General features: G+C 46.6%; 1 protein-coding gene across 2 annotated transcripts in view; it reads right to left on the bottom strand.

The window, feature by feature from the left end:
- Nucleotides 1–26,311, bottom strand: part of CGNL1 (cingulin like 1) — a 152,721-nt gene extending 126,410 nt beyond the window's left edge. The window contains exon 1 of one of the 2 annotated variants that reach the window (XM_087859245.1): nt 26,259–26,311. The gene's annotated coding sequence lies outside the window, so the exon portion shown is untranslated. Of the gene's footprint in view, nt 1–22,033; nt 22,433–26,258 lie in introns of those variants that run through there. The other variant, XM_045788219.2, reaches the window with a different exon arrangement.
- Between the last annotated feature and the right edge of the window lie 547 nt (nt 26,312–26,858).

Here is a 26,858-nt window from a genome sequence, read left to right as displayed (position 1 = left end):
ATGTGAACACTGACGCCAAAGGTCATGGGATGGGCGAAGCAAAAAGCAGAGCCACCGACTTGATAACTAATACCCATACAGCACTCTACAGTCTGGAAAGCACTAACGCCACCTGACTCTACTGACGTGCAGAAAAAGACAGGGAGGTAGGGAAACTGAGGCTCATAAAAGTCAAGTGATTTCTTGCGTCAGATCACAAGGCAAGCAGGTAGAGGTGGAAGTTAGGGGTCTCGGGGCTCCGAGGACTCTCAGCTCCTGCAACCCCTCAAACCCAGACAAACACTCCTTGAGTCCCCTCTCAATGTGATTAACAGGACTTCATCCATGTTATGCTAAGGACTATTTATTCAAAAGCAGGTTGCCCCTCCTGAATTCCTCCAGGGATTTAGTCAACGACCTCTTGACTTGAAAGAAATTTGGTCTTCTCCAAGCCTTCCTTGGGTGTTTGAAAGCTGAAGAGACCAGAGTGAAGTCAAGCCCAGGCTTCTAAGACCACTGCCTCAGGCTCCGCAAAACCACAGCCAAGAGGTAACAACAGCAGAATGTCTGAACAAAACAGTCACTGGAAGCATTTCCGTGTGAAAATGCACCATCTGCAAAAGCCTGTTATAAGGGCCCAGATTTCCCAACAAGCCCTTCAAAACACCACAGTCATAGCTCTCATAGAAACTTGGTCTCTGAAAACCCCAGACGGGTTCATCGGATATATTAGAACTGCATTCTTTACTTGAAAATATCGCACCTGCTATTAAAACTGAAAAACCCTTCGTGTTCATAAATCCACGAAGATGGTGTTCGGCTTCTGTCACCAGCTGGTTGATGCGAAATTGAAAAGGAAAGAAGGGGATTAGCCCTGGAGTTTCAAGAGCTCCAAAGCTGGGCCCCTCCCAACTGAGCAGGGAGGAACGCTGCAGAGCTCGCAGGTTCTTCTGGGCCTGGCTGGTGAGGACGACGAAATGGCACCTCAAGAAAGCACTGAGTGGGAAGAGACGTGTTGAACAGTCTAAACCAACACCTCAGACTGCACTGGAAGCAGATGAGAAGTCAAGGTTGACCGCAGAGCACTGGCCCAGGGCGCTCCTGGGCAGCAAACACATCTCAGCTCTGGGTGCCAACCAGAGATGGAGGAGGCCCCCTCTCCTCCAGAGAGGCTTCAGAAGGGGAGACGGTAGGTGACTGGGCTCTGGGCTGTGCATCTGTCTTCTAGAAGGGCAGGGGTAACCCACGGCTGTAGAGAAAATGTCAACCCTGGGACAGAGAGGGGGATCTCTCTAGACATAGGCACTAACCCCCATGGCCGCGTTCTCAGGGTGTTTCTTTCCCTTCTGCGCAACGGCACCTCGGTCTATTTAGACTGAGTATTTGCCAGCTTGCCTCCAGCCAGCCAGATGTTGCCTTTCAGGGATTGCGTGTTTCTATAATTATTTCCAGGAGAAGCAAACACTCTCGAACCGCTGGGGTTTGCCATGGAATTCACTTTTTCCCACAAGTGGGCGTGGTCCGACTCTACCCCTGCTCTCAGGGGGCCAACAATGGGGTCGGCCACCGAAATCAATGCAGTCAATGAAACCCATTTTGAAAGAAACTCCTTGGTATCTGTGAAGAGTTCATTCATCTCTCAGCTTTTGCTCTTTGTTCTAGGTTTGTTGTTTTTGTTGTTGTTGTTGTTGTTTTTTTGAACCCCATATTTCTTTGAAAGGAGCTTTACTGTTAAGGAAGAGTTTTAAACACATTCCCATTAGTCCATACTTGCAAAAACAATATCATTTTCTTCACAGCAGAGTCTTGGCCTAAATGCTTCCAGGAAACCAGCATGTTGTCCCCGGCTCTGAAGAGGGGCGTGTCAGCCTGGCCGACGAAGCTCGGCATGAGTCAGGGGTGAGCTGGTCTGGCCAAGACCACCTCTGAGGTTGCCACTGAGAAGGCAGACCCCCTTGTCAGTAGCTGGCAGTCAGGGTTCCTGAACAGTCAGTCACCTTCCAAAGAGTCCCCCAACATCATGTTCCTGGCGGGCACCGTGGAAAGTACAGCCTCCAGACGATAGCAACAGATTCCATGGTGGCCTTTCTGACATCATCTGAAAACCACCTCCAATTTCATCAGATCCAGAAAAGTGCCCGGTCCTTGGATTTTCATTTGAAATCATGCATGCAGCTGGAATTTCAAAGACCGACTATCCACAGACCTGTCAAAAATATTTGAGGCTATGGCACTAAATCCCCACACAGAAGAGTGGGAACCCCCTTCCTGGTGGTTGGGACAGAGCAAACAAAAGGTCCCTATGAGTAATTTATCTGCAGCAGGAGAGGCAGAGGTCAGAGCCCTGGAGCCTTCAGTGCCACTGCGTACTGAACTTGCTAAATACTTCAGGAGAACCGACCGCGTGCAAGTCACCTACAGGTGTGGAGGCCTCCACACAGCAGGAGGGTCGGTCAGGGTAGGTTCAGCTGCTTATCACTGAAAACCCAACATAATTTTGGCTTAACCAGTAAGAAAGAAGTGTGGAGGTAAGCAGTCCAGGGGTGGTACCGTGGCATCATGGCACATGGTCATTAGGGATCCACGTGCTTAGAGCATGGCTTCCATCTCCACGGTGGGCTCGTGATCCAAGATGGCTGCTGGACTTCAGCCATTGTGTCCATGTTCCAAGCAGCAGGTAGGAAGACAGAAAAAAAGCAAAAGGATGCATTGTCTATACAAGTCAGTCTCTGGAACCTTCCCATAAGCCCCACACATAACACTTCACCTTTCAATTACTAAAGCGTTAAGTCCCTGGCCCATAGCCAGGTGAAAGGGAGGCTGGGAAACAGAATCTTCTAGCTTGGCACATTATGACACCCTAAAAACATTTCAGGTTTTTTGGTTACCAAAGAAGAAGGAGAGGAGATACTGATATCAAGTTAGCAGTCTTTGCCACAGAATGCATAAAAAGAAAATCTGAAGGTGAGACAATTTGGCGTTCTCGTATGTTCAGAGAAGAGCTGATAGAAAAAAGGGATGAAGGCTCAAATGACACTATCCTTCAGGGATGACTAAAATCTTTATGAAGTTGAAGATGCTTAATAAAACCAAGTTTCCAGAACCACCCACCTTTGGATTGAACATATTTTATGAGCCATTAAAACTGATAAGGAAATTTCCTCAGCATTCTAGAACTGTGGCACCATCAGAATCACTTGGAAGCCTTTTTAACAAGTCCCCGAGACCCCTTGCAGAAATTCTGAGGGATGGGTTAGAGTTGAGGCCTAACATTCTGCACGCCTGCACACCCACACACGCAAGCCAAGTAATTCTGATGGGGAGTCCGATTCAAAAACAATGACTTCATCCAAACCCTCACTGAAAACATGAAAAAAATAAATAAAATAATAAAACATAAGACAATTTAAAACAGTCGTGTGACTTGTCCCGGGTCCCTCTCAGTGGTCAGGCGGAACCAAGCCTAGAATCTCACTCTCTTCACTCATAATAATCCAGTCCTCTTGAACCTCGAGTTGCCGCTCTGAGGAATGTGAATTTGGGCCTCCAGAACCCTGGACGCAAATAATCCAACCGTCTAGTCAGCCTACCCAGGTCTTCTGGCTGAAGGGTCTTAGGGTCCAAGCTAAACCCAATTTCCATCTAAATCATCCTTACCCGGCCACCAGCAAACGTGGCACAAACAACCATCTGCTGGAATCTCTACCCCTGCGGGCAGACCCAACACCTGCAGAACCACGTGCTGCCCTGCATGCCATCCTTAAGGGGAGCATTCGGAGTGATTTAAAAACGGTTATGCGGGGGCGCCTGGGCGGCTCAGTCAGTTAAGCATCTGCCTTCGGCTCAGCTCATGATCCCGGGGTCCTGGGATCGAGCCCCACATCGGGCTCCCTGCCTAGTGGGGAGCCTGCTTCTCCCTCTGCCTCTGCCATTCCCTCCACTTGTACTCTCTGGCGCGTGCGCTCTCTCTCTGTCAAATAAATAACATATTTTAAAATAAATAAATAAAATAAAAACAGATGTGCAGATAAATGTGTGTGCACGGATGTGTCCATGTATCTGCATGACCATCCCTCTCCTTTGAGATCTCAGAGACCCAGGGGAAGGAGGCTCGAGGGATTACCCAGGGATGGAGGACAGAGGCTGGAAATGATCAATACTTCAGTCAGCATCTGAACACGATCCCTTCCTGTGTTGGAGAACTCCCCACATACGCCGGAGAGCTGAGGTGAGGCAGAGTCCCCCACCAGCTGGTAGGAACGAAAAGGCCAAAGTCTCATCTCTGCCCCCATGAGGTGGGCCTGTGTCCCCAGTGTGGCGTGGCCCAGGCAGCAGGTCCTACTCAGAGCGTGCCTGTGGCCCTACCTACCCAGCTCCCTGTGGTCCCAGACCATTTCCACAGGCTGGTTCCCTCCTGCCCAGCAATTCCGCGAGCCTTACTATATCTTATATCTACAGGGGCTAGTTTCTATCAAAACAATTAAGACCAGGATTGATGTCCTCATGGAAATAGGGAGGCCTTGTTCCCCAGAGCTTATCCATTTCAGGGTATGTGGATAACCTGAAACGGAGCGAAGGGAGGCAGGGATTTAGGAAGACCCTCAGGCCAGGCTAGAAAGAGCCACACGCAGAGACCCAGAGACTGGAAGGGGCACAGGAGGCATTTGCTTCTGATGGAAGACCAGGTTCCCCTGGTGTCTGCTCTTTCTTCCAGCCTTCCCTCCTCCTTTTCCTGGCTCTGGCTGCCTCTCTTCTTGACCGAGAGGCATCCATTTCTCCTCTTTCTTGCCTCTACATCCAAGAAATCAAGGTCTCCCTTTTTGACTAAAAACAAACTCAAAAATACCTCCTCTGACACTTCTGACTCACAATTTGCGCTTTGAAAACACCAGGAAACATGCAGAAACAGCCTTTGATGAACATGGAAGAAAAACAAGTGCAAACTGGTACATTTCTGGCAGGTAATACCAAATGTTCAATGCGTACATCATCCAATCCAGCAATTCTACTTCTGGCAGAGGAATTATACAAACACAATCCTAAACGTATAAATACTGGCACACAAAGTATTTATAATAACTCAAATGTCCATTATTTGGAAGTTGGCTAAATTTTTATATATCCACATTGCAGAATACAGAAAGCTATTTAAAAAAATTTAGGGGCACCTGGTTGGCTCAGTTGGTTAAGCATCCAACTCTTGATCTCAGCTCAGGTCTTGATCTCTGGTCATGAGTTTGAGCCCCGCATTGGGCTCCACACCCAGCCCCTACCCCGCAAAAAATTTAAACTTAAAACTCAGAAAAAAAAAAAATTTATATACCCAGCTATGGAAAGTATCAAGATACATTGTTTTTAAAAACTACCAGAATAATGTATATAGTTATAAAGTAGGCTTGTTTCTATAAAATAATATATGTTTATGAAGTTACATAAAAATCTAAAAAAAGTTTACCAAATTCCTAAAGAGTAGTTATGCCTAGAGGTGATAAAATAGGGCATTTTCCATTTAAATTACACATTTCTGTAGTGCTTCCATTTTGGTGACAAACAAGTTATTATTATTATAACAATCAAAAAATAAATAGAAGCAGAAGTGGGCTTTGAGAGTGCAGAACAGTGATGCTGGGAAGTCACCATTTCCTTTTCAGGCAACACACAGTGTCAGACCCAGCACCCAACATATAACACAGTTCACCGTCAGCTTCCTTCTTTTCTTCTTACGCACAGCCCTGCACAGTTGGAAATCACAATCCCTAGGCCAAAGCCAAAGAGAAGCAATGACAGAAGTGTGAGCTGCTATGCAAGCCAACAAAGTATTAGTTACAGATGATGACAGAAGGACCACAAAAGGCAGTCATATGAATTAGAAGCACACCAATTTCCACAGCTATTTAGTGTAGGAACAGGGAGACTTACGCACCTAGAGCCTCTGAAGATATGTCCACATGAAAGAAGCCTGTCTATTGGTAGATGGAAGGACAAAGAAGAGGTGGGGTGCACGTGTGTGTGTGTGTATATATACATATAGATAGATAGATAGATAGATAGATCGATAATGGAATATTACTCAGCCATAAAGAAGGAGGGGCTCTTGCCATCTGTGACAACATGGATGGATCTAGAGGGTATAATGCTAAGTGAAATAAGTTAGAAAGACAAACAGCATATAATATCACTCATAGGTAGAATCTAAAAAACAAAACCAACAAACAAAAAACCAGAATCTTAAATACAGGGAACTGGTGGTTGCAGAGGAGAGGTGGAGGGGGGAGGTGGATGACATTAGATAAAGGTGATGAAGAAATACGAACTTCCAGTTATTCATAAAATAAGTCATGGAGATGAAAAGTACAGCCTAGGGAATATAGCCAATAATACAGTAATAACGTACGGTGACAGATGGTGACTATACTTATCGTGGAACGTACAGAATTACTGAATCACTATGTTGTACGCTTGAAACTAATGTAACATTGTATGTTAACTATACTTCAGTAAAAAAATAAAGTGTAAAAAAGACATCTCCACGTGATAAATAAGACTAATAAGAATGAAAATGGTAAATTTAATTAGTGTCTAGGTTTTAGTAATTCAGGGAAATGTGTCCCTACTGAAAATTCCATCAAAAAGCTAAATATTGGGGCACCTGGGTGGCTCAGTTGGTTAAGCGGCTGCCTTTGGCTCAGGTCATGATCCCAGGGTCCTGGGATCGAGTCCCACATCGGGCTCCCTGCTCAGCGGGGAGCCTGCTTCTTCCTCTCCCATTCCTCCCCTTCTTCCAACTTGTGCTCTCTGGCACTATCCGTTAAAAAAATAAATAAAATCTTTAAAAAAAAAAAAAGCTAGTCACTCCTTAAACAAATACACTTCAGAAACCAGGAAAATGAACTAATATGAAACATCTAATTGTCCAACATGTCCTATAACTAAGCTATTATTTTTATTTAGGTTGTATTTTCTGAATAAAGTTTAATGAATTCCGGGTTTTATCTTTAAAGACCATTAGAGTAAATAAACACTATTCTTTAAAAAAAATTTTTTTTAATTTGAGTATAGTTGACACACAATGTTACATTAGTTTCAGGTGTACAACTCAGTGATTTGACAAGTTTATGAAAACTATTTATCATTCTTTAAAGTTATTTCCCTACACATGCAAAATTAACTTATACTCACACGAGAGAACTTTACTGTAGGCCAGCAAGCTTCAGTAGAAAGACTCGATACCCTCTGCTCTTAGAGAAAACCAGGAGATCTCTACTGATTGCCATGAAGATCTAAAGTACATTCAGGATTATAAGATTGTATGTTTCCTGTATTTTTTTTTCTACTTTACCCACCGCCCCCCCCATGCATTTTTTTTGGCAACAAAAATTAGTCCTGGGTCTTCAGGAGATGAAGCATGGCTTCAAAGAACAAGGTTCCACTCTTCGAACCAATGAAAATTTCAGCCAATAATGCAAATTATTCAGATATAGACTTTAATTGGGATTTTGAGATTAGATTCAATATTGAAAAACAACAAAGAGTTGGATTTCATGCATTTGAAGGAAACAGGACAACTGTTAAAATATGAAGCCTGTGCACCAAATAATGAAGTATTCTCCATTCAAAGTGTTGTTCTGTGTGTGTCTGTGTTCCAGTGGGTTAAAACAATAGAAGTATGTGTACCTTTGCGACAGCAAACAACCTGCCAGTTTCATTAAACTCCTTTTACACTGGGACATGAGCCCAGTTTTCCAACACGCTCTGCTACTAGGTGTTAAATAAGACTTATTTTTCAAACGTGTTGTATGGTAGATGGCTGCCGTGCAGGTTACCCTTTCTCATAGCACACAAATCCACTCTGGATGTGTACAGCACTTCCCAGCACCACAGTGCCCGGGGCATGGCAGGTGCATAATAAATGCTGCCTTCCTTTCCTTTTTCCCTCTTCCTCCAAATAAAGTAGGAAAATGGCAATAGGATGTATACTTATATCATTAGGACTCTATTTCTGAGCGTTCCACTCATTGCTTTCTTATTTCATTATACAGGCACCCCAAATATCCCCTTTAACAGTCTCTGACTTGCCTGAAACAACTCCAGTTCTGTATTCAGCATACATGTGCATACACATAGGCAGTGGAAAGAAGAGAAAATAAACCCAAATATTAACACCCGTGTATCTTGACGGTAGAACTGGTAAGTTTTTAATTTTCATCTTATACTTTTCTGTGATTTTCCACCTGTTTTACAATAAGCATCTATTGGTCTAAAACCAAATTTGATACAACACAGTCCCACGACACACTCACTGGAGGACGAAGATGGAGATAACACAAGACCTCAAGCATGGATACTGGGCGCACTGAAACTCACACACTGCTGGGGGGAATGGAAACTGCTAAAGCCACTCTGGAAAACCGTTTCCCGGTATCAACCACAGCTCCACAGATATGAAGACCCAGCAATTCCGCTCCTAGATATATGACCAAAGAACCTACGTACATAGGCACCTGGCTGGCTCAGTCAGTACAGTATGCGACTCGATCACCAGGTCTTGAGTTCAAGCCCCATGTTGGACGTAGAGATTACTTGAAAGGAAAGGAAAGGAAAGGAAAGGAAAGGAAAGGAAAGGAAAGGAAGAAAGAAAGAAAGAAAGAACGAACATACATATAGTGAACAAGACTTTTAATAACAGCCAAGAAATACAAACAACCCAAAAGTCCATCCACAGTAGAGGAGATAAATCAACTATTGAGGTACAGTCATAAAACGAAATATACAATGAGAAACATAGAAATATATTTAGCAACGAGAAAGAAGAAATGACTGCTAGTGCAAATCCTTGGATGAATGTCAACATAATGTTGGATGAAAAAAGCCAGACACAAAAGAGCACACGCTATATGAATATGATTCCATTTTTATCAAGTTCAAGAACGGTCAAAATTTACCTACGGTGAAAAAAAAATTTTACCTACAGTGATAGAAACGGAACGGTGGTTATCTCTGTTGCGGAACGATGCCTGGGAGGAAGTGAAATCTTCTGTTAAACACTGTACACTTATGACTGCTGTACTTTTCTACCTTAAAAAACTAAACCAACCGGGTTTGCACCATAGCTCTAACCGCTTACCAGCCATATGGCCCCAGGCGAACTCTTCACCTAAGCTGCCAGTCTACATCCGTAAGTGGGGACAGACACAAACACAGCACCTGCCTGGGGGGAATGTGATGGGAATGGAAGCAGGCAATGCACGTAGTGTTTACCATAGCACCCAGCACGCAGAGAGGGCCCGCTACCCAACAGCCATAGCAGGGCGACCAGCTCTTGAGGTCTCTAGGACCTCTAGGGTGCCAGGCACTGCTCTTAGCTTGCAACACCATCTCCCGCCTTGGGAGCCTCTTCTCCAGCATAACTCAAGGCCAGAAGCGCAGGCGGGGACCCAGGCACTCAGAAGTTGTCTGCGTAGAACACTGGCCACGGCATTTATTTCAAGAAGGGTGAATCACTAGTTACGCTGATGCTAAGGTTTCAAAGAAAGGAAACTGGCAGGAGTCACACGTCAGGACTAAATCCAGGCCATTGAAGAGAAAAATGACTGCAGCTTCTTTTCTGAAAGCAGTAGCTGCTTTTTGCAGGAGAAAGAATATTTTCTTCCAGTGGAATAATTCATTTTAAATTGAGGAGTCACTTGGGAACTGAGAGAGCTCATTTTTCTTCCCTAAGGAAAAAGGAGACAAGGAACTTCTCTGTAAAGCTTTTCATGTTGACTAGCTAAATTTACTGTCCTTTAATGTATGTCAGAAACACAACTAAAATAATTTATAAAGTATATGCTTACTGTGTAACATAACTTAAAATGTTGATCATGAAGCAAGGGACTCAGAGTACATGAGATTATTGTAGTTAGATGAAACACTATCAACACCAGTAGAAAAGCCTCCAATTTACAAGATCAACTGATAGATTTAGGAAGGACGCAAATCTCACGAATTTTTGCTTCAATTAATTTTTGCATTTGCTTTCAACTGAGGAAAGACAGACGGTCTGGTTTTGGACCTTGCCCCACTATTTACGAACTGCATCACCCTGGGCGACTTACTTAATCTCTGTGCCCGTTTCCTCAACTCCAAAAATGGGATAATAATAGGGTTATTATAAGGACTAAGTGAATTCATAGGCACGAAGTGCTGAAAACAGTGCCAAGCATGATCAAGCGCCACGGATGGGTTCTATCATTAATTTTTATATTTTCTGATGCAGATGCAGATTTCATCTAAAATTATCAAATTTAGGGGTGCCGGGCTGGTAGAGCACATGACTCTTGATCACCAGGCCATGAGTCTGAGCCCCACGATGGGTATAGAGATTACTTAAAAAAATAAATAAAAATATCAAATCTAATCATAGAATTTGCAGATATAGGATAGACTGAAAACCAGAGGCGGATAGATACTAACATTATGAAGTAAGCACAAACATTTGGGTCTATAGGTATACACGCATGCACACAAACTCTCTTCCCCCCTCCCCCCCACACCATTCTTCCCTCTGTTCTACCTCCTTCTTTCCTTCTTTCCTCTCTCTCTCTCTCTCTAATTTAAATCAGGTCCACTCCAGAACATAAAGTACCAACGACCACAGGATCTTTTGATACCAAAATGATCCCAACAAAGATGTGAAATATTACTCTTCTTCCAAATATTTCTAAGGATCCATTACAAAAATACACACTGAAAAGGTATACTTGCTTCTTTTATTTCAAAAGCATGCTGGAAATTTCCAAGGCACATTTGAGCCGCAAAGCTGATGGTGTTCAAACATGGGCTCTCTTCAATCTTAGCAGAAAAGGCCTACTAAAATTTTACATTTTCCTCCAATTGTGAGTACAGAAAGCTTTTCATTTTATTCCAAAGGAAATGATCTTACCACAGTTCAACGGTATCTTTATTGTCTGAGTAAAGTAGGCATCCGGTGGCCATTACAGAGAACTAAATGCTAAAACCCAAGGGTAAGAAAGTTAAAAGCAGCTTAATGGAAATGTCAGTTACAACATTCTTTCTTTGATTTACAGGAATCAAATTCGGAGAGAGCCCTCAAGCAAAAGGAATTAGGAAGAATATCGGCACAACATGATGACAGCACCCTACTGCCCCTCTGCCCTGCCCTCTTCGGTATAAAGACTTTTCAATAATCATATGCCTTTGCTTTTCCACAAGGCAGAGAATTCTATTTGAAAATACTACTACATATAATTCTTTCATTTCACCAATAAGCTCATTCACACTTCTCTACTAACACCAGCCAGTCAAATAGAAAATCCCTATCTCACTATAGTATCTGGTTTCTTCCTAGTATCAGAATGACATAATTAATTTTCTGATGTGTTAGTTGGGAGTATCAAAGATCTTTATTTTGCTTAAAAAAGAAATAATTGCTCAATTTAGGCCATCCAGATACCTCTCCATTGAAGCCACAACTATAAACACAGTTAACACATGATGGTGGTCCCTGTCTTTGCCCTGCCCTTAGTTGTAAAGACCTTACTCAGCTTTATTATTCAGAACTTGGCACAGTAGGCTTCAGTGTGAGATGGATATCGCATAGAAAGTTGCATACTCGGATTGATTTTTTAGCAATGAATTAGATTCTGGGAGCACAAGGAAATAGGAGGAAACAGAAGCCATATTTTATTTGCAAAATAAATTTCCAGCAGAATCAACTTTCTTGCTGACTTGAGCTGCTAAGTTGGGTTTTGGCACCTCGTAAAGCTGCTTTAGGTCTTGATCTAAATACTCACTCATTCTTCCAATGTATGTTTGATTCTACTACGTGTAAGGCAACGTGCAGGATACCAAGGGAGATTTTTTTTTTTTTAATGACCCTATTTCACTCCTGGACTTTCTTCCTTTCCCAACTTCCCTTCGGGCCAGTCACACACAGCCAAATGGCACTCCTGTCCCCTCACAATGCCCATGTTAGGACCCTGGTTTCCTCTCCTTAAGCTCCTGCACACACTAAGACCTACCATTTTTTCTTTTTTTTTTTTTTTAAAGATTTTATTTATTTATTTGACAGAGATAGAAACAGCCAGCGAGAGAGGGAACACAAGCAGGGGGAGTGGGAGAAGAAGAAGCAGGCTCATAGTGGAGGAGCCTGATGTGGGGCTCGATCCCATAACACCGGGATCACGCCCTGAGCCGAAGGCAGACGCTTAACCGCTGTGCCACCCAGGCGCCCCCATTTTCTTTTTTATTATAAAGGTAATACATACAATGATTTTTATAAAACTCAGTCAAGAAGGGCATGAAATGAAAAAGAAACTTTCCTCCCCAACCATACCACCAATTTCATAGTCCAGAAATAAACATGTTTATTTTTATTTATCTTTTTACAGAAATTTCTCTTTGCAATCAAGAATTAAGATTTTTTTAAACAAAAGCGCGATCTCAGGATACATACCAATGCACCTTTGTTAAAAAGAAAAATAATAGTATATTTTGTGAATTTTTCTTCAACAGTACTTACAGATTTGCTCAATTCCATAATGCACTTATACCTTAATTTATTTAACCAGTCCACTACTGTTAGATTCTTAGGTTATTTCCAGTGTTTTGCTCTTGTAATGCTGCAATGAATATCTCTGTATGTTTGCCAACACACTCGTGCAGGTATATCCATAAGATAAATTCCTAACTGTGGAAGGGTTAAGTCAGAATGCATACATTCTTAATTTTGAAAGCTAATGCTGTGGCCGACACCACTGGCTACCTACAACTACCCCTTTCCCCCTGGCCAGCAAAGCTCCCATTTCAACCCCTCTCCTCCCAGTACCCACGTGCTTCAGGGAAGACTGGGCCTCTATCTAACCCACAGATGGGTCTAAGCAAGCCATGGGAGCCCCCTCTCCCATGCAAGTCATCAGTTCGGGGTGGGCATCTGACCCAGTTTTGCCAAGGGGGCAGGGGGTTCCCAGCAAAGGTTTCCTCTGTTTTCCTCTTTTCCTACCTCTGGACATCACTGTATATGAGGATACAGGCTGGAGCAGTGGCAGCCACAACAGGACCCTAGGACAGACACGCTTGAGGACAAACACTGAGGCTGCAAAGAGAAAAGAGGACATGCACCTGGGTTTTCCATTAATTAACGCCCAAATCGCCCTACCTTTGGACTTCCGGTTTCCATGAGATGATAAATGTCTTTACTGTTTAAACCACTTTTAACTGAGTTTTATTTGGTGAAAGGATCCCCACTGCCAAACCGCTCTCCAAGAGAAGTCCACTGGCTTTATAACCCTACCCAGGGCACGTAGGAGTGTCTTGTCTCCTCACCTCCTTCATCCCCATCTATTCTCAGTGTGTTTTCACTTAATGGCCATCTTTTTCCTCTAGAAAAGTCTGACAGTTCTTCACTGAAAAAGGACACCCTGCAAAGAGGTAACACAAAGGCCGACTACTCTTGGCCAAAATGTCATTCTGCTCCTCCCAAGGCATTGCACCGAGGCACAAGGTCGAGCTGACTCCTTCAGGAAAGCAGACACTGCCATCACAGGGCCAGGATACGCCGTAATGCCGTAAAGCCAGGCACGGATCTCTGCCTGGGCTGAGACAGTCACCGGCATGGGAAGGACAATCCCTAGACTGGGAACTAAGATGACCTAGTTTGGATCTGCCACCTATGAGCCACTTGGCTAAAGAGAAGTCACCTAACCCCTCCTGAGGCCTGTTTCTTCAGGTAGAAAAGGAGGACTCTGGAAACGAAGGCCCAGGGTCCTTACAAAGATGGGACAGCATGCACGAAGGCCCTGAGTGTCACTGACTGGTAAAGGGGGATTTAGGCCCACGCCCATGGACCTATGTTGAGAAGGGACCTTGTGAGAGGTAAGCCAAGCTCCCGGCCTCCCCGGATACTTTGGCCCTTTGTCCTCTTTGCTCCACCTGTCACTCTCCTGCCATCGCAGTGGGAGCCGATCAAGTCATGAGTGCCGACCAGGAGGAGCCCAGCCCATCATTTCTGCCCCTCCCACAGAACTCCCAGGAGCACCAGCACAGTGAATGAATATGAAATGATGCCCAGCCAGCCGGGAGTCAGTGCGCGTCAGGCTAATTTACGGGAACTACCAAGGCCCAGGCTGGTACCTGGACAAAACATCTTTGATTCTTCACCCAGCTGGCCTAGGTTCAGCAAGCTCCCAAAAGGCTAGTTTTCCAGGTTCTCCTGCGCCTCGCTCCACCATAATGGGGTAACTCGTCCACCACGTGATGTTGCAGTCCCTCCCACTACAATGGACCAAGCACGCTTCCCCACCCGACTGATACTGGATTTGGCATGTGCTTGTTGCCCAATGGAATGTTGGCAGAACGTCTGGCAGTTATGAGCCAAAGTCTTAAGAGTCATCATGCATTTCCACTTGACACGCTACAGTGATCCACCGCAAGATGAACGCTGAGTAGGTAACTGCCGCCCCTTCAGCCTGGGCCCCAGAGTCAGCAAACGTGGAAGAGAGCCGAGGCCAAATGGAAGCCTGGCCCAGCCAAGACCAGCCTAGGTCAACCTAACTACACCCAATCAACAGACGGCCAAGTGGGAAAATCAGTGTTTGTGGTTGTAAGGCATGGCAATCTGGGGTTGTTTGTTACCCAGCACTGTTCTGCAGCCGAAATTAATGTAAGCACTGTAAGAGCAAAGACAATGGCAAGTTTGCCTGGTACATACTAGACATGAAATAATAAACCACTTGTGCTCATTCTAAGGCGATCTTACTTCATTCATCAAACATATAAGGCACTTCTACACATGTAAACCACAGGGAGCTGAGAAAAACAAAAAATACAAAGGCGACTAATTCCTGCCAGTGTCTTTTTAGTCCAGCAAAGCTCCAAGGTTCCTAATCCTATTGGAGTAGAGGGTTCTGTGTCAACAAAGCTTCTACTCATTTCATTCATTCGCTTATTGTCCTGGGTTAAATCACAGAACGGATGAAATTCAGCATCTGTGCATTAAATTGATGGAGGAATCTACTTCCTTCTACAAATATACTATTTAATTAAAATACAGAAAGGAGAAGTTATTTTTTAAAAGACAGAATTTGAGTTATTTTTTAATGAACTCCTTGGTTCTATTTTTATTATTCATTCAACACATACTTACTGAGCACCCATCATCCAGAGCGTGTGGAACGGCACACACAATTCCTAGTCCCAACCCTTGGCTGCCGAGGTGTAGCCACTGAGGACAAATGAATGATTTAAAAGTGGAGTTGAGAGGTGCCTGAATGGCTCAGTTGGTTAAGCGTCTGCCTTTGGCTCAGGCCATGATCTCGGGGTCCTGGGATGGAAGCCCGCATCAGGCTCCCGGCTGAACAGGGAGTCTGCTTCTCCCTCTCCCTCTGCCCCTCCCCACTGCTTGTGCACTCATCACCTCTCTCTCAAATAAATAAAACCCTTAAAAAAATAATAAAATAAAAATAAAAGTGTAGTTGACATATCCACACAGCATCCAAAAATTAAAAGAAAGAAAGAAAAGAAAACCACACAACTCCTTATAGTTTAACTCCAACGTCTCTGCACTTTACTTCTTAAAAGATTTCATTTCATCTGAAATGTGAAGATTTCACCATTCCCCTTTCTCTTCTTATAAGGACAAACAGAAGATGGGTTTCAGCCATATTCCTTCTTAAACTCTCCTCCACACAGAGAATTGTGGGAGATTCACACATTCGATGGGCTTGGGCATGAAGTCTTCTCAAAGGTCTTCTGGAAATCTAAAACTGTATCCATGGGTTTGCCCTTCTTCCCACATTTGTTTTCTCTCTCAAAGAACTTTCACAGACTCATCAAGCGTAATGTCTCCATCTGCATGTCATGCTTGTGAAGGGTCTCGGGGTATTACTCTCTCCTATGGATTGCACAGGCCTGCTGGGTACAGAGGTGAATTAACTTTGAAAACAAGAAGCATTTCCACAATTCTAACTGGGACTTCACAAAAGTGAGTGCATACAATGTATATGAACCTCCCCATCCAGACATTGCTCCAAGCACCTTAGACATAGTAACCCACGTAATGAAGCCAGCATTTGGACCAAGCAGTCCAGGGCCAGAGTCCAGGCTGGTAACCACCAGGCCCTGCTGCCTCCTGCTAAATCCCAACCTATGCCAGTGACTCTGCATTCTCCCACCCTCCTGTCCTCACCCACCATAATTTGGATCCCCAGAAGAGCAGCGCAAAGGGAAGGCATCCTAGAGGGCCCTTTATTTCAGGACATAGATTATTTCTCTAGATGCTTCTCTGTGATAAATTCTAAAGTTTCCAAAGAAAGAAACTCCGTAAGTCCCCCAAAGCAGCCAACATCCTGCATCCTCTTGGTGGGCCCTACTCATCTCTCCAGAATCAGAGCAAAAAGCAGAGCGTCCTCAGCCTTAAGGGCCCAGGGCCTCCTTAGCCCGAGAAAGCTCCAAATCCTGGTGGAAAGCTCAGGCCTCTCCTGAAGGACCCAGAACCTCAGAAACCCTGAGCTGCTCTCCTAAATGCTTTAATCTCTTGTTACTGAAGCCCTCCATCCTGTTACTAAGGTCAGAAGAGGGGTTGTGGGGAACACAGCACCCCCTTTCAGCCCTGTCCCTCTCCAGGGACGCAGTTTGCATCTCCAAGCTGCTTTAGGTCTGGCTGAAGGGGGAGGGACGGGGAGAGAGTTAGGACTGTCTGGATCAATGACAAGCTACAAATCTGGCCCAGGCCTCCACCTGGAAATCTAAGGCAAAGGATATTATTAAAGTCACAGGTTAAGGATCAGTCACTCCACAGCTTCTCATTTAGAAACCCACAGTGGCGTTCAATGTAAACACTTCCCAAGAATGCTTTAAAACAGGGGGAGGTTTTTATTAACCAACTTAATTGAGGGCCACTTCTCATTGTGGGAAGCTTTTAAACAGAGGCATGAAAGGGGCCTGGTAGGTGTTTTCCAGACATTTGTTTTTAAAACCTGCCACACTGTCCTGGGGAAATGAAGCACACTCAAGCCCCAGCGTGCACTCCTGCTGCTAAGTCTGCAACAGAAACAAAATCCCTGATAAGACTCACTCCCCGGCAGCACCAGGAACCCGGCTGAGGGCTTCATTCCAATATTCATTTCAAGGGCTGGTAGAATCACTGGGTGGGCACAGTGGAAAAAAAGGAGGCGGGCCAGCAAGGGCCAAAAGGAAGAAAGGAAAAAAGACAGTTAAATGCCTGCAAACCAGACAGGACTGGGGGGGGGGGGGTGGGGAACAGGCCAATGAAAATGAGGCGTGGGCTGATGTCAGGAAAGGCCAGGTAAAGAGGCATGAGTGTGGGCACTGGCTGGGATGCGTGCAGACGCCTGGAAAACATGATGCGAACTGCAAGATGCCAGCCACAAAGGCCACGGAGTATAGAAAATGTCCAGGACAGGCGACTCCTGCAGAGCCGGAGAGGAAAGCAGGGGGTGCAGGGCCTGCTGGGGGGAGGAACCTGAAGTGACTGCTCGTGGGGACAGGGTTTCCCTCTGGGCGGATGAAACGTTCTGAATTAGATAGTGGTGATGGTTACACAACGCCGGGCACGGACTTAGCGCCACTTAAAATCTAAATTGCTCAAACTGGTTAAAATGGCCAATCTCATGTTATGTGTCTTGTAGTACACTGAAATGTTAAAACTCCAGAGAAAACCTTCTTCAGCTCCTAACCCAAGAGCCATCCCTTCCTCAGCTGAGTAAAATTACACACGCTATGGGCCAAAATAATAAATAATGCTATTTTACTAATAACGCATTTATCGAGCTAAGCTTCCCATGCACACCACACACTCAAGGACACTTCTCAAGGACACATCACTTCCCTACACCTGTGCCCAGGTGCGTGGTGGTGGTGTTATCACCAGCCTCACTTCACAGGTGATGAAACTGGGGTGTAAGGAAGGTCAAGGAGTTGGCCCAGGGTCACAGAGCAAATAAGGGAAAAGCCAAAGGGGTGAACCTAGAGGTGGGGTGACGGGCGAGTTCACACCCACACGCATCCTCTCAGCCTCCGGGGCGCACTGCCTCTGAATCACATGGTCTGCTGCAGGAATGTTTTCTGGCCAGTTTAGCACCTCGCCAGCAACACGGCTTTCTTTGGCTACTGAGCCTGAATCCTTTTTAGTGCCATTTCCTGAGTGGCCACTTATGAAAGGGGTTCTCTGAAAAACACGACCAAAAGGCAGGCCTCAGGAACCGCACCATACCTTCACACGGGTAGCGCTGGTCTCACACAGACACATGTGAAAATTATTTCCTTTTGTTTCCTTTCGTCCTGGAACAAGGTAAGATAGGAGGGATACCTGTCCTCTTTTATGGAAAAGAAAAGCAAGCCTCACAAGGTCTGTAGCTGACCTTAAGCCACACACAGGTGCAGGAGCCTGGCTTCTGGAGACCGGGTTTTAACTACCCAGAGAGGTGAAGGGTTTTAGCATATAAGTTATTTATATGTAAATGCATATGTATTATTTATATGTAAATACATGCAAGCAATTACAAATGAAGTTAAGCGCTTGGAGAGGAAAGGAGCTCTTCCCACACGTCAACGGCAACCTGTGGGGAAACCCAGAAGCATGGATAAAAGGTTAATTTCCATGTCCTCCTCCCTCTCGGTCCCTGGCCTGGCTCCCTTTGGTAAGAAATGTGAAAACCAGCCACCAGCACTGTTAGAGCTCCCACTTCCCAGGGCTCTCAGCCTGGCATGGCTGACATTTGGGGCCAAATGATTCTTTGTTGTGGGGGCTGTCCTGGGCCCCTTGGGGTCTTTAGCAGCATCCCTGGACTCTCTCCACCAGATGCCAGGAGCCTCCGCCACCCCCATCGTGACAACCAAGAATGTCTCCAGAGATCACCACATGTCCCCAGCGGGGCCCCATCTGAGAGCCGGTCTCTCATGTCAAAGAGATGTGGCCTCAACGACTCTTGAGGCAGGCACTCTACCCCCATTTTACAGGTGAGGAAAACCTGGGTGGAAGCGGAAGCTGCCCAGACCACCACACTCCTAGCAAAGAGCAGACGCTCGCCCAGCCCCCTGTGCTGTGGAGGCGGAATGAGAACACAAGGGACAGAACCACTTTCTACGTTTGTGGCCCTAGCAAAACAGTTGGTGGGGGGCGCCTGGGTGGCACAGCGGTTAAGCGCCTGCCTTCGGCTCAGGGCGTGATCCCAGCGTTATGGGATCGAGCCCCACATCAGGCTCCTCCACTATGAGCCTGCTTCTTCCTCTCCCACTCCCCCTGCTTGTGATCCCTCTCTCACTGCTGTCTCTATCTCTGTCGAATAAATAAATAAAATCTTTAAAAAAAAAAAAAAACAGTTGGTGGGCCTGAAGCCTCCTGGTATTTGGTGCTCAGCCCCAAAGAAAATACGCTCTGCTGGCTCTGCCGATAAGAGCAGTCCCAACAATGTCTGAAAGTCATTGAGGCCTCCTTCCTCACAAAGCCCCCTGCGAGCGGGAGGGGCGGGGTAGGTGTGCCCTGCGATTGCTAACTGCTTCACGCACAAACATGAGAGCATGGCCATGGGAACCCGAAATAACATTTTTTAAATGTGCTTTTTTTCAGGAATTCTGATTACTTTTATGAAACACTCTCCCATACCCCCTCTTGTTTCTCTTCTGCTTAGAAATCACCCCAAAGCTGCTAGACAGAGAAGAACTACAGGGACATCAAGTTTCCAAAGGCCGGCTGACTTCCATCCCTCCTTCCATGAAACTTCCCCAGGCACCTCTTTTCTGCTAGATGCAAGGACACCGGGTCAGTGGCGAGATCCCTCCTCTTTATAGGTCTGCTTACAGGCTTGTGGGGAGTGGAACACGGACACCAAGGGCACCGATGGTATTCTAATTGTGAGATAAAGGCATACACAAGCAGGACTTTTTTGGTCAAAGAAATGAAGAACCAGTGCAGCCACCGGAGCTCTGGGGCTTAGGAGGCCACAAGAGCACAGCTCAGGGCCAGACGAGTCTGAACGCCGGGTCCCACCACTCAGCAGCCGCACAACCTGGACGACTTACCCAATGTCTCATGGCCTTGTTTCCCTCACCTGTAAAACGGGTTTACGGCAGTACCTGTGCCCTAGAGTCGCTACATGAAAAGCCTCTCAGAGCCGGAAGTAAGTGCTCTGGGAGGATTTGCTATAAGTATGAGAATTACTGCTCCTGGGCAATCTCTGGGGAAATCCAAAGAGGACCCCCCCCCTTTGGTACACCACCCAGCCGCGTCACACCCAAGAAGTTAAGACTCACTGCGGGGGCCCAGTCCTGTCCAGTCCGGAGCAGGCCAGACACCAGGCAACCAGTGGCTTTAACCACCCGCCCCCCAATTCCCCATTTCCCCTCCTCACCTCCTCCTACATGCTCACCATCCCCCCCCCAAGAAAAAATGGACGGGTGGCCCAGGGCAGCAAGGCTGAGCCAGTCTGCCTACAGCTGGGACAAAGGGGCTCAAGCCCCAAACCAGAAATTCACAACTGAAAGAAATCTTAAATTTGGTAAAATCTACCCTGCAGTCTCTTTGCAAACTACTCCTCTCTCTCCCTCCATTCTTTCTCTCTCAGTGCCTCCCCAGCTCCTAAAGCTTCCGCTGTAATCACACGCTCAGTAAACTTCCCGGGTTTTTGATATTAGATTAGGGCAAAGAGAGCGGCTAATCAACGTTTCAGCTGCTGCTGTGTAATTCTGAGTAAGTCACTGTTTTCAAGAAGGAGGACAAAAATCTCCTAAGCAAAAATCTTTTTTTTTTTTAAGTGACCAAGACAGCCACAGTGAAGTTCAAGGGTATATATTAATTTATAGGATATACTGGAACCTCTTCACGGCTTTGATAACTGGACCCTTCTCTTTCCTTGCAAACGAAGTCCAACGAGGCCAGCTGCTTAGAATCTGAAATCCCCAAACTCCTACTTAGTCCCGGACTCCGGCCCTCACCAGTTTCCTCACCTGGAAAATGGGACTAAAAATACTGAGGTCACAGGATTCCTGAGAGGAGTCCTGGCCACAGCAGGTCCTCTCCCTGGTATGGACTATAGATTTGCAAGGGGAAGCAAAAGGCCTGTTTCAAATGCAATAAAGTGCAAGGTTAGAGAGCCAGAGGAAGTCAGTGGTAAAAACCAAGAGAATTACTAAAGCCCAAACCAGAAAATCTTGGTCACCTTGTCTCAGTCCTCTGTGATTAAGGCAAGATAAGCAACAGTGAAAGACTGTTAATAATAAAGGGGCTTTATATTTCGTAAAAAATAAAAAAAAATTTTAAAAACCACACTACATAGTAACAACCTGAACCACCGTATACTCTACCTAGGGCAAGCAGAAACGCCTGTGATTGGGTGGCAGGGAATGAACTTGTCCCTATTAACAAAGAGGCTGCCAGCCAGGCTGGCCAAAATTATCCATGTTCATGACAAATGCCCCGTGCTCTCATCCCAAACAGACTAACTCCGTGATGACCCTATACTGAGTCCCCTGCCAATGTTTCCCGGAGCTGACTGTGCTCAGCTTGAAATACTGAGCTACAACCCACTGCACTAATGAGCACACACTCACTAACCCTGTTTTAAACTCATCTTTACTAATTATAGCCCCAAAGGGCCTCGAAAGCCCTTACTACCTGTAATTTTAGGAGCTTGAGGTAATTGCTATGCAGCAAAGGCTTGTTTTTGTCAAAAGTACCACATAAATAAGAATTGAATGTGCACAGCTTTATTTTGCTCCAGAATGTTCAACACTGAATTTTGCTTTTAATTTCTTACCCAACAGCCAATTATCTACAGACACTCAGAAGTTTGCAGGGCTTGCAGAAATGTGGGGATCTGTCTCTCTCTCACTTAGGATGTGGGATCCATTCAGTCTTTCTGAACAGCCTAATCTACCCTCGCCATTAAAAAGCAAAACCTATCGCCTGGTAAAGGAAAATGATAAATCAATCCAAACCTAAGAGGACTGAATATTAGAAAAATAGGGCACAGAAAACACACTTTCTCAATCAGCTCTGTGAAGTACACGGAGCAGGAGAAAACACCGAAGGCTCTCAAACCTCAACTCTGCTACGTCCTCGAAGTGCCGTGAGCTACCCCAGGAGCCAGCCCCTCGCTGGGCCTCAGCTTCCTCATCTGTAAGGTGAAGTCACTGCCACCTTGTCTCCAGTAGGTACAGATCCGGAGCTATGGAAGACAGGTGCTGAGCACAGGAGCCGGTGCTTGGAAGGAGGTCAACAAAGGGTAACTCCTCTTATAACCCTGGGGTTATTAGTCCAATGGGTCAGCTGTTTGGAAACCACCTTCCGGAGGGAAAAACAGTGTGAAGTCCAGTTTTCAGTCTGTCCAAGGAAATGTGAGCTAAAGTGACAACAGAATGATAAAGAATGAACGTCGCAGGCAGGCTGGAGTTGCAGACAGGAAGCAAACCACTTGCTCTAAAAGCACACCAGCTGCGTCTTGACGGGGGGGGGGGGGGGGGGCACCCTGTTCTCTCCTGCCCGCCCCAGGCAGAGGCAGCCGCCGCTAACAGTAGCTTACTTTGCCAGTTACCAACATGCCCCAAATGGATCCAGCCCGTTCTCTACCAAATTCCCAACCCCAGGGAATACCCTGCACTGCTTGGTTAAGCGCACCTCCAACCAAATGCCCCTGCCAGAATCTGGCCTCCTTTCCTCACTCCCCACGTCCTCTCTGCATGATCTCCCCTCTCTGTCAGAAAGTACTGCCCTCGGTCATTTCAAAACTTGATGTCCAGGGGTGCCCGGGTGGCTCAGTCAGTTAAGGGTCTGACTCGATCTCAGCTCAGGTCTTGGTCTTAGGGTTGTGAGTTCAAGCCCTGAGTTGGGAGCCTACTTACAACAACACCTTGGTGTCAAACTGAGTAACTTCTAATTTAAACCCAAGCAAAGTTTCCCTTGAGCCTTCTGTACCCATGCACTGAGAAAGCATTTATCCAGGTGAGCCTAGCCAGGTGCTACCTGGTGGCCCCTCGCAGTTCTTTGTGCTCGCTGTGATTGTAAGAGTTCCCAGCTCACTGTAACCCACGGTTTTCATCTCCACCAGACTTCAAGCTCCCTAAGGCAGGGGCTGTACCTCGTTCACCAAGAACTCAACAAGGGAATGCGGAGCTTTGCCGGTAATAGGGGCAAACAAGGGACAAACAAAAACTTGGTGTGAATTTAAGAAGAGGCCCTGTGTCTCCCAGGGGTATTGGCTCGGGGGACTGACAGAGGACAGGGCGTGATGGAGGAAGGTAAAGGCGGGCTGGAACCGGGGCACTGGACTGCAAACTCCCATAAGCTTCCCCTATGTGAAAGCCAGTCAACCGTGGTGATATTCCTGTCCCATCCCTTTTTTCTGTTTCTTTCCCATTTTCAGAGTCTTCATGCCATAACTTGATAACGGCAATGTCATGTGACAAAATAAAGCAAGCACTTGGTCACTCAGGGAAAATTACCCAATTTTCAGTTCCCTTGAACTTTGTTTTTCTCTGTTGATGCCAACCTCTCAGCCATTGCACTGCCCAGATCAGAGAGGGGAAAGAAAGGAAAAGCACAGAATCGGTTATTGGTTTTTTTTAAAGGTCGATGGCATCCTTAGATAAATGGGTTTCAGGGGGAAAGGCAGTTAAGGAAGCCATTACATTTCTTTAGCCACCCCGCACCCCAACTGCACAAGCAAGTTAACTGTCCCCTACTTAAAGAAAAAAAGAGGAAATCAATAGGGCAGCCACTCATAACACAAATCAAAATCACTCTTCTGAGTGTTGTATACCCTTTCTCTAAATGAAGAAGCCCCTTGCTAACTTTCCTCTCTTTTTCTTCACTTCCGGTCACTTTAGAATATCAGAGCTGCAACCCCCAAGTGAGAAATGGTTCAATAAAATCTGTTTAGAGCCACAGTACATGCACTTTTCCTTTTTTTTTTTTTTTTTGGCCAGAATGCACTATGATATTCACAGTGTAACCACAGTGAAACCAAAGTTCAAGTGCAACTTTTCAGACACCCAGAATTCAATAGCATCCTCAAACAAACATTTTCCCCCAAAATGGCAACAAGATTAGAAAGATTACAAGCCACGCAATACCGCGCAATACCACAGTAAGGCAGGCTTCATTGTGTTGGCCTGGTCCAAGAAGGAAAAAAAAAAAAAAAATCAATAGTAGGAAAACACTTTCCATATGGTCTTGTTCCCCAAAGGTTGAGGATTCAGGTCAGGGGCCACCCTGTGAGACCATGCACTCCACATAACCTCCATTCTCAAGCCAAGACAATTAAGACCGCTCCCACTGTGGCCCCACTTCCAGCAATTGAACACAGCGATAGGAGCAGGGTACGGTGGCAGAAGGTGGGAAAAAGAAAATCCAACTGGCAGAACTACACGATTTTTTATTTTCCAAAATGAATGGTTCTTTTGACTCATGTTAGGGGCTAGAAATGAACTCAGACGTTTCTCTGCCTCTGGAATGCATTCTCTTAAAAGTCACCCCATTCCTAAGAAAAATGCAAAATAGAGTGCCAGTCAGTACCTAAAAAAATAAATAAAAGCCACTGGTTTGTGGCCAGGTAGCAACATCCGGGTGGGAATCTAATACAAACATCATACTTGGATACGAGAGAAAATTAACCAAGATTCAAGCAGATTGTCACAATAGCATGGACACCGAAAACACATTTTCTTAATAAAATACATATGATCAAATTCAGTCAATATTGATACCCATGCTCAGTTTCCTTAGTCCTATTTCCCTATCATTTCTAAGATCTTCGGCAACGTGGCTAAGGACTCACCTCAGCTGTGCATTGCTACTGTAAGGCGCCAATTCCTAATTCAGATATTACTCTACCAACAAGAAATGTACACTGTGTTATATCTGTTGGGCTTAATCACACAACAGGAATAAGCTTACGTCACAAACGCACGCACATTAACACAAAATCGGCCACAAAACCTTAAGGATCTTGTTGGCTTGCTTTCTGGAGGGACAAATCCTCATACGTAGGCAAAATCATTATCTGTGGCAGAGGGTCTCCAAAAGTTAATGGATTCCTAAAGTATTCTTCCTCCTTTTAATCTGAAATCTTTTCCAAATAGGACAAGTCACATTATCACTTTGGTTTTGCCTGAACGGGACAACCCTGTATTATAAGCTTGATCCTCCAAGGACTTGGGGGCTTTAATTCCTACACTCCCACCTCCTTGACAGAAAGTGCCCAGGCACGATTTACTGTAAACAGAAAGGCAGAAACAAAGCATACTCCAGAAAAAGGCACCATCTGCAGTCGAAGGTTGGAAAGCACCAACCAACAGGCTCTCCAGGTGGAGAGGTGGCCTACAGCAGGCAGTCCCGAGGGCCCCCAGACGAGTCTTCAGCACGGATCTTCCCCAGCACAAAAAGCGGCTGTGGGAGCGAGCGGCGAAGGGGAGGTTCTCTAATGTGGCTGCACCTTAGAATCACCTGGCTTCTTAATTCCATTGTCCAGGCTGCCCACGCCCCCCGACCCACTGAATGGGGATCTCTAGAGGTGGGACCTATGCATCAGTATTTTTTTTTTTTTAAAAAACCCTCTAGACGTGCGGCCAAGTTTGAGAACCAATGCCCCAAAAGCATTCCCAATGTGTTTTGAACAGTGTTGGAAGGGCACTGATTCCTTGGGGTAAAGGGGTCCCCGCATAGTAAATACACAAAGCTTTTAAAAATCCGGTGTAACTCCAACATGATAGCCAAGCACCTGTCTAGAGGCCAAGGAGTGATGCAACTTGGAAAAGTCCCTTGGAAAGCAAGGCTACGTGCTCTAAGAGAGGCGGGGGCTTTCAGGCAAGACCTGCCTGGACGGGAGGGCCCGGGAGAGAGCCGCGGCCACAAGCCCTTTCTCTGCAAGGGACGGTCTGGACCAGCACGCCGAGAAATTAAGTAAAACTAGGTGGGACGGGGGCTGAGGTGCTCCGTTCGGGACCTCGGCTCCCTCGCAGTTGTCACAGGAACCTGGGGGTCGAGGCAGGGCGCGAAGGCTGCCGATCCCTGTCTGCAGGGAGGCAGGTCCTGGAGGCCCACCCCCAGCCCCGACGCCGCTCTCCCCCGGAGTCCGCACCATCTGTTGGGCAGGGCGGCGGGCGGGAGCCGCGAGCGCACCTTCCAGCCCCGGCACCGCGGCGGGCGCGGCACGGTCCCGAGCCCGCAGGGCGGACGCGCCCCCGCGCACCTGGCGGAGCCCCAGCCCCTCCTGTCCCGCCGCCGCCTCGGAGTCACCGCGACCCCCGCCCGCTCCCGCCTCACTCACCGCCGCCGCCGCCGCCCAGGTCCCGCTCCCGCCGCAGCCAGCAGAGCCCGGCCCGAGTGCAGGGGCCGCGGCGCCGCCAGGAGGCCTTGCGAGCCCGCCCCGCCCCGCCCTCCGGGGAGGAGGGGCAGGGGGCCGCGCGGGGGCCGAGCAGCCGGGCGGCCGCGGGACAGGCGCCCCCTCGCTCCCCCGCCGCCGCCCCGCACCCCGCCGCCCCGCGCCGGCACCTCTTCCCACCGCACCTCACGCCTCACGCTCTCTCCCTTGACGCTTTGTCCTCACCCTGCCCCGGATCGGAACGTCCTGCCACCGCCCCTCCGCCATCGCTGGGTGTCTATCTCCTGTGAGCCTCCAACTTTCCAAGTTCCCGGTTTCGCAGCCCCCCGCCCCACCCCTGCCTGTCTTTTTCCCCCGCGGCCGCTGAGCCCAGTTTTCGCTTTACCCCTCCTGCAACCCTTTTAACCCCAACTGGCCAGAAACTTAAAGTGTAACTTTTCTTCCACCGCAATCAACTCAACAAATATTTATTGAGTACCTACTGTGTCTAGACACTGGTGGAGGGGTGTCAGATGATAGGTGCCACTTACAGTCTAACAATAACAA

Source organism: Ursus americanus, chromosome 36 (genome assembly GCF_024610735.1).
Source record: "Ursus americanus isolate L20-20 chromosome 36, mUrsAme1.1.p, whole genome shotgun sequence".
NCBI lineage: Eukaryota > Metazoa > Chordata > Mammalia > Carnivora > Ursidae > Ursus > Ursus americanus.
Note: the sequence above shows the minus strand (reverse complement) of the source record. Positions and strands in the feature narration are given on the sequence as shown.